Below are 8,245 nucleotides of genomic sequence, written 5' to 3'. Positions count from 1 at the left end.
AAACTGGAGAATGACAATTCTCAGTGCATTGGCGTCTATTTCCATTCCCTTCATTTCCTGCTCCAGCCTGAATAATCTCTTTTTTCTTCTCCTTTCTTTTTAGGTTTGATTCTCTACATATTTCTTTCCCATTTTACATCTCCACCTTAGCCAATAGATTACTGCCCTGAGCTGGGTGGCATGATGAGGTCTGACATGGCAAGGTTGCCTCTGCTACACAATCCGTCCTGGGTCAGCCCTGAAGCTTTATTCATAGCATCTCATCTCCGGACATTCTCTGAGACTCATAGCACACTGGAACATTCTTTTCTGTTCTTGTCCCTCTGAAGGGAATCTCTAATGCTCCATGGAAGTTGGCAACACAACCAGAGTCACTGTGTTTGTTCTCCAAGGACTATCCAACAACCCTCAGATCCAGATAGTACTCTTTGTAACATTCCTGGTGATTTACCTCCTGATCCTTACAGTGAACCTGCTGATGCTGCTGGTGATCAGGACTGATTCCCACCTCCACACCCCCATGTACTTCTTCCTCAGTCACCTCTCCTTCCTGGATGATTTCTATGCCTCAATCATTGTGCCTAAGCTGCTAGAGAACCTGCTTTCCAAGTGGAAGACTATCTCCTTCCTTGAATGTTTCACCCAGATCTCCTTGGTCATATTTTCTGGGGCCACTGAAGCTTGTCTCCTTTCAGTTATGGCCTATGACCGATACCAGGCTGTGTGCCGCCCGCTGCTGTATGTGGGGACTATGAACAAGAAGGTGTGTGCTGGCCTGGCGGGAGCCTCCTGGGCCATAGGAATGGGGACTGACCTGCTTAACACCATCCTGCTGGCTCAGCAGCACTTCTGTGGCCCCAACCTCATCCGCAGTTTTGCCTGTGAGTTTCCTCCAGTGCTCCTGTTGGCCTCTTCTGACCCCTACATGAGCGTTGCCTCCATCCTGACCACCTTGGTGTCCTGGGCCTTGGCACCCTTGTCCTACTCCTGGGATCCTACACCCATATCATCATGACAGCCCTGGGGATCAACTCTGCCTCAGGTCAGAACAAGATCTTCTCTACCTGCTCATCTCATTTTCTTGTGGTCACCATTTTTTTATGGCTCAGGAGTTTTCAGGTAAGTCATTGCTATACCTCCAGAATGTGGAAGTGGAATATTTTTCACTTGAAATTAATGGTGATCTGTAGAACAGAGCACTGCAAAGTAGTAGGAAAAGAACTGCACAAGAATTCAGAAGTCCTGAGTTCTAGTTCTGGCTCTGCTGTGTGGAGTATTAAAATTTTATTTTCTTTCCAAGACCTCAATTGTCTAACTCTGAAAAATAATCTTACAAGGACTAAAGGATTTCCTAATTTCATTAACCTATGTTTTGGGAGTTTTGGAAGGAAATCAGAGAGACCTTCATAGGCTTTTATTCAGAGTTGGATAAAATATATATATAATATATTATACTTGAAACAGATGCCATTTCTCTTTCCTACTGAAAGATGATGATCCAAAGCCTATTTGTCCTATAACTATTAATTAGGCAGCTACTTACAACGACTGCTTTGCACAATCAAGATCAATTTTAGTATGTGTCATACCACAAGACAAATATTACTAACCTCATTTTTGGATTAAAAAAAACTGAGTTTCAGGAGTAACCAGGTGCTTTATCAAAGTGGCCTGAACAAGCTAAGAATGGAGGCAAAATATAAACTGAGTCTCACTGGCTTGAAAACCTCAAGCTCTTTTCTACCATGTTGCTCTCGAACATAAACAGCTGTAGTTAATGAGCCCTTGCTTCCCAGGAAATAGAGTCACTAATGGCCTGTGCTCTCTACTAGTGAATCTGGAGATGGATTTGCACAATTAGTCTTACCATTATTGGATTAATAATCATTTAGCATTCATATCATGCTAAACACAGTTTTATCTTTCACTTTATTTACAGATCTTGGCTTCTTTTCTAAGCCAAATGTGCTAAAAAGGACAAATGTTTGTTCCACTGAGCATTAGAAAAATAATGTGCTGTCATTCTGGGGTAATTCCAAGAGCCATAAATGTTGGGGAAAATGACAGCATTATTGGATGAGCATATAGTTTTGTAAGGAACAATCATGACAAGATGGGAACATACAGTTGTATATATTTAAAAAAGGGAATTGCACAAAGGAATAAAATGAGCTCAGGACAACAGACACATGGCTGTAGGCAGCCAGGGTCCATCCCATCCCAGACTCTGCAAAGAGGGTCCTCTGGGCTGAATTAGCTATCACTGGTAGAAGCATCTAGAAATGACTGTATTATCATGAGAAGTCAGTCATTGCTGCCTTCAAATGCCTCCATACATGAGTGATCTTATGCCGAACATTATAGGAGCTGCCCTCAGGAGAAAAAGGAAGTTCTGCAGTATATGAAGTGCTCCAGGTTAGAATAGACTAAAAATGATTTCATGCATTTCTATAGCACTTCATACTTTTCAAAGTGTCTTTCCTTAGTAGTTACGTTGAGAATATGAAGAATGTTTTCTCTTTCCCTTCAAGGTACATGACTCTAGCTTCTGGCTCAGCCCTGGAGCAAGTTCTATCTGTGCAGCACAGTGTGGTGACCCTGCTACTGAATCCCCTTATCTACAGTCTGAAGAACCAGGAGGTGAAGGCAGCTGAGGAGGATGCTGGCCAGGAAGCCTAGGCTTACCTTCTAACCCAGGCTCTACTGTCTCCTCATAATCGAGGAAAAATCAAGAGAAGGAAGAGGAGAGAGAGAGATTCATTTCTAAGATATCTCAGCATGAATCCTTGTCCCAAATGGAAGTCTTAGTTCCTCTGACCCTTGTGCCCTCCCCTAGTCAAGCAAGATGGATAAACCTCCACAGAATTGATGGCATCCATCCACAAATGACCCAGTCACTACACAAGAAAATTTTCTCAAAAACCATAAAGAGGAATTCTCAAAAAGTGAAAAATAGAACACCAAATGTCCCAGCAACTCCACTTCTGGTAATAGAGCCAAAGGAAATGAAAATACTAACTCAAAAAAGACACATGCAAGTATGTCTGTGGTGATCCAGGGGTAAAGAATCTGCCTTGCAATGCAGGGGACATAGGTTCAATCCCTGGTCAGGGAACTAAGATCCCACATACAGAGGAGCAACTAAGTCAACGAGCTACAGCTACTCAGCCTGCACGCTCTAGAGGCCATGAAACCAGGCCCCTCGAGAAGCCTTTGGAGGGAAGTGAGAGAAGCCTGTGTGGGGCAACTAAATACACCCACAGCCACCTCAGCTAGAGAAATTTTGCACACCTCCATGAGCCTAGGGTCCATGGCAAAGACCCAGCACAGCCAATAAGTAAATAAATAATAAATATCTTTATTTATTTATGTATCCCATGTTGATACATGCATGCTCAGTCACATCTGACTCTGGGCGACCCTATGGACTGTAGCCCTCCAGGCTCCTCTGTCCATGGAATTATCCACCCAAGAATACTGGAGTGGATTGCCATTTCCTCCTCCAAGAGATCTTCACAACCCAGGGATCAACCCCCTGTCTCCTGTGCCTCTTGCATTGCAGGCAAATTCTTTATCACTGAGCCATGCAGAAGTCCCAAGTTCATAGCAGCATTATTTACAGTACCCAAGACATGAAAAGAACCTAGGTATTCATTAATGGATGAATGGATAAAAAAAAGGTATGGATAAAGCAATGGAATATTATTCAGCCTTAAAAATGAGGAAATTCTACCACTTGTGACAACATGGAAGTTCCTTGAAGGCATTATGCTGAGTGAAATGGGTCAGACATAGAAAGACAAATGCAGTACAATGTCACATACATGTGAAACCTAGAGATCAACCAAACTCATAGAAAAAGATATCAGACGTGTAGTTATCAGGAATGGAGGGTGGGAGGAAGGTGATCAAAAGGTACAAATTTCCAGTGTAAAATAAGTACTAGGGATGTACACAACATGATGACTATAGTTAACACCACTGTATGATATACAGGTAGTCTGTTAAGAGAGTAAATCCTAAGAGTTCTCATCACAAGGAGAAAAGATCTTCCTCTTTCTTCTTTCTTTTCTTTATATGATATCTTTATGAGAGCTTCCCTGGTGGCTCAGACAGTAAAGCATCTACCTACAATGTGGGGGACCCGGGTTCAATCCCTGGGTCAGGAAGATCTCCTGAAGAAGGAAATGGCAACCCACTCCAATATTCTTGCCTGGAAAATCCCATGGATGGAGGAACCTGGTAGGCTACAGTCCATGGGGTCGCAAAGAGTTGGACACGACTAAGCGACTTCACTTTCACTTTTATGAGATGATGGGATTTTTTTTTTTTTTTAGGAATAGAGGAGTTTTATTTAAGCCAAATTTAGGGCTATAGCCCAAGAGACAGCCTCTCAGATAACTCTGAGAAACTTCCCCACTGAAGCATGATTTTTAGCATGATCATCTACCATAACAGAACAAAGAACATACATCAAACATGACAGGGGTATATTCCTCAAGTGTCCAAAAAGAGATAGTTGTAATCCATATAGAGTGAGACAGCAGGACCCTAGTGTCTGTTAATGGAACCATATTTTTGAGGATGTTAATATGGATGTCATAGGAAGGGAGTTTGTTATCCTTATTTTCAAAACAGACATTCTTTATCTCAGTGGTTAAAACAGATATTCTCTGTGAGTGGTTCTGTTCTGGTTCAACAAAATTCAGGCTGAACCATGTATGGGCCAAAAATACTTCCCCTTACCTGAATGTGTAAAAATATTCTACATCAGAGAGAACTCTCAGGATTTTCCCAATTAGTTGTTTTGAGATGATGCATATTAATTAAACCTATTGCAATGCATATATATACTACATGCATATATATATACACATACATATATATATACATATATATACACACATGCATATATGTGCATGTATATGCATATATGTATATATATGCATGCGTGCTCAGTCGCTTCAGTTGTGTTCAACTCTGCAAGCTTATGGACTGTGGCCCACCAGGCTCCTCTGTCCATGGGATTCTCCAGACAAGAATACTGCAGTGGATTGCCATTTCTTCCTCCAATATATATATCTAAAAAACAATCACACTGTATGCCTAGAATTTCCACATTAATTTATATCAATTGCTGCTACTGCTGCTGCTAAGTTGCTTCAGTCGTGTCCGACTCTGTGCAGCCCCATAGACGGCAGCCCACCAGGCTCCCTCGTCCCTGGGATTCTCCAGGCAAGAACACTGGAGTGGGTTGCCATTTCCTTCTCCAATGCATGAAAAGTGGAAAGTGAAAGTGAAGTCGCTCAGTCATGTCTGACTCCTAGCGACCCCATGGACTGCAGCCTACCAGGCTCCTCCGTCCATGGGATTTTCCAGGCAAGAGTACTGGAGTGGGGTGCCATTGCCTTCTCTGTTATGTCAATTATCTCTCCATAAAGCTAGGAGGAAAAGGTAAGAAAGATCTTTACAATTCCATCAGCCATTTCACAGCTTTTGCTTTTTCTTTCATTTCTTGCCCTTTCCACACTTCCTCTTTGCCTCTCCCTCACTTGTTTTACTTTTATCTATGCACAAAGTAGAAATCTGACCACTAGTAAATACCCCACTTCATTCCGGGAGAGTCCCATCTCAGTACTGAGACCTTCTTTGTTCCCATACCAAAAACTGCCTGGCAAAATCTAGAGCTCCAGAGTAACTTGGAAAGAAATGAAATAAAATCAGTGTGTCTCCTGTTGTCTTTGTCCTTAATAAGTAACACATGGAGTAGAACATAGCAAAGAGTAGATCTTCAATAACTATTTGTTGATTATAGAGTGAATGAAGGAATGAATAGTGGACCTGTCTAAGGAGTCCATTCTCCTTTATGGTTCTAGGAAATAGGAGGGACTATCCACCTCTACTGGAGAAGGCAATGGCACCCCACTCCAGTACTCTTGCCTGGAAAATCCCATGGATGGAGGAGCCTGGTAGGCTGCAGTCCATGGGGTCGCTAGGAGTCAGACACGACTGAGCAACTTCACTTTCACTTTTCACTTTCATGCATGGAGAAGGTAATGACAACCCACTCCAGTGTTCTTGCCTGGAGAATCCCAGGGACCGGGGAGCCTGGTGAGCTGCTGTCTATGAGGTCGCACAGAGTCGGACATGACTGAAGCGACTCAGCAGCAGCAGCAGCATCCACCTCGAAGGACTTTCTAGGTGGCACTAGTAGTAAAGTCAATGCAGGAGGCATAGGAGATGTGGGCTCAACGCCTGGGTTGGGAAGATTCTCCTGTAGGAGGGCATGGCAACTGACTCCAGTATTCTTGCCTGGAGAATTCCATGGACAGAGGATCCTGGCAGGCTAGAGTCCATAGTGTCGGAAAGAGACACAATTGAGCGACTTAGCACGTATCCTCCTTCAAAACCTTGTCTAACAGATTCTGTATCTCTAATATTTAGTATGTTCTGTTAGTGTTAGTGAAGTTAAGTGTGTCTGTTAGTGTTAATGAAGTCAGTCCTGTCTGACTCCTTGCAACCCCCATGGGCTATATGATCTATGGAATTCTTCAGGCCAGAATACTGGAGTGGGTAGCTTTTCCCTTTTCCAAGGGATCTTCCCAACCCAGGGATCAAACCCAGGTCTCCCTCATTGGAGGTGGATTCTTTACCAGCTGGGCTACAAGGGAATAGTGTGCAAAGAAAAAGAATGAATAAGACAGAAGGGGTGAGAGAAGAAGCATATGAAAAAAAAAAAAAATGTGTGTCCTTCACAACAATACGGATGTCAGAGGGAAGTACTATAGGAGAGATCGGGATCCGAAGAGAGAAGAGTCAAAATTTCGGTTCACCACCCAAGGTCATCATCACAAGAGCTTGCTGAAACATGTGCACTCTGACCCCCTGCCCAGAGTCTCTCCATCACCTATCTGAGCCTGGACCATTTCAGATCCCTGACTTGGTTCAAGACCTGTTCCAGGTGTAGAGGAAGGAGAAGGAGTTAGAGAATGCAGAACAAATGCTCAACTGCCACCCCATCTCCCATCCAGCTCTCAAGAGAGTTCTCAGAAATACAACAGCAATTGTTCTACCCAAAAACTGACAGGTCACATCAGCCAAGACCACTTCCATGCCCGCTCCCTGGCTTCTATCTGTTCTTGATCCTTTGACCCTCAGGCTAAGATCCTCTCTGCAATTGCCTGTTTCCTTCAGCAAAGCCCTCTGAAAATCATGGCCTCATAATGTGGTACACTCACAGGGGAAGTTTCCAAGATGAGGCTATTTCTCTGGAGATGAAGGCCAGGGATGTGGAACTGAGCCAAACAGTCCCAGCTTCAGCAGCATTTCTGCTCTGCACACTTGGTGGAGCTGGTCCTTTACATTTTCCAGAGCATATGCCTTCCTGAGGATGCAACTAAGGCGAAATAGTAAGTAGATGTGTGAGATCAGTGGAGGAATGGCCATTTAATCCTGCCTTCACATACACAAACACACACAGAGATTATTCCTAAAGCCCTGTTGACTTGGGAGAAAGCCTTTTGTCCCATAATTAGGGAAGGAAGAGCATGGGAATAGACTGGGTTCAAATTCAAACTAAAATTATGTGATGAATACCAAGTTGTTTTCTGAGTCTTAGTTTTCATTAAGAATAGGAGAGGAATGTCATATTCCGCCCTTGCCTAGCACTATATGTCCCTAAACAGGCTATGGGGACTTCATTAGGAAGCTGCTGGGCTCTGAAAGAAGAGAAATATGGTCTGAATGCCAAAAGCCCTATGGCGTATATAGGGCAGGAAGAGGGAATCAGAAAATATAACTTGGCTAACACAGAAACGGGGTCATTTAAGTTGGAGTTTTGGTAGGCTGGATTGTCAAAGCAGGAAAAGATCTCATAAAAATCGCTAGACCAAAACCTTCATTTGAAAATGAGGAAAGTGAGCCACAGAGACAAAGATGACTTGCCCAGGTTTAGACCATCAGTAAGAAGCAGAAACAGACTTTAGGACTCATGTCTCCCGCTTCTCCATCTTTCACATTCCTTATGATCAAATTAGAATAAAGCTCTGCGAACATCCTCCTATAAATCAGAGAAGCAGCAAGGATGAGTAATAGTGTGCAGGGTCCCAACCAAAAGGCCCCCAAGTGCACAGATTCTTCATTACTGATCTGTTCTTATCTAATCTTTTTATTTATTGTTATTAATTGATTTTTATTGCCGTATAGTTGCTTTAGTTTCTACTCCATAGCAAAGTAATCAGCCCTG

At 43.1% G+C, this 8,245-nt stretch overlaps 1 pseudogene; it reads left to right on the top strand.

Moving 5' to 3' along the window:
• Positions 1-346: 346 nt before the first annotated feature.
• Positions 347-2,692, top strand: LOC128048106 (olfactory receptor 8S1-like; annotated as a pseudogene).
• Positions 2,693-8,245: the final 5,553 nt, after the last annotated feature.

This window comes from Budorcas taxicolor, chromosome 5 (genome assembly GCF_023091745.1).
Source record: "Budorcas taxicolor isolate Tak-1 chromosome 5, Takin1.1, whole genome shotgun sequence".
Lineage (NCBI taxonomy): Eukaryota > Metazoa > Chordata > Mammalia > Artiodactyla > Bovidae > Budorcas > Budorcas taxicolor.
This window is presented reverse-complemented; position numbering and strand designations above follow the sequence as displayed.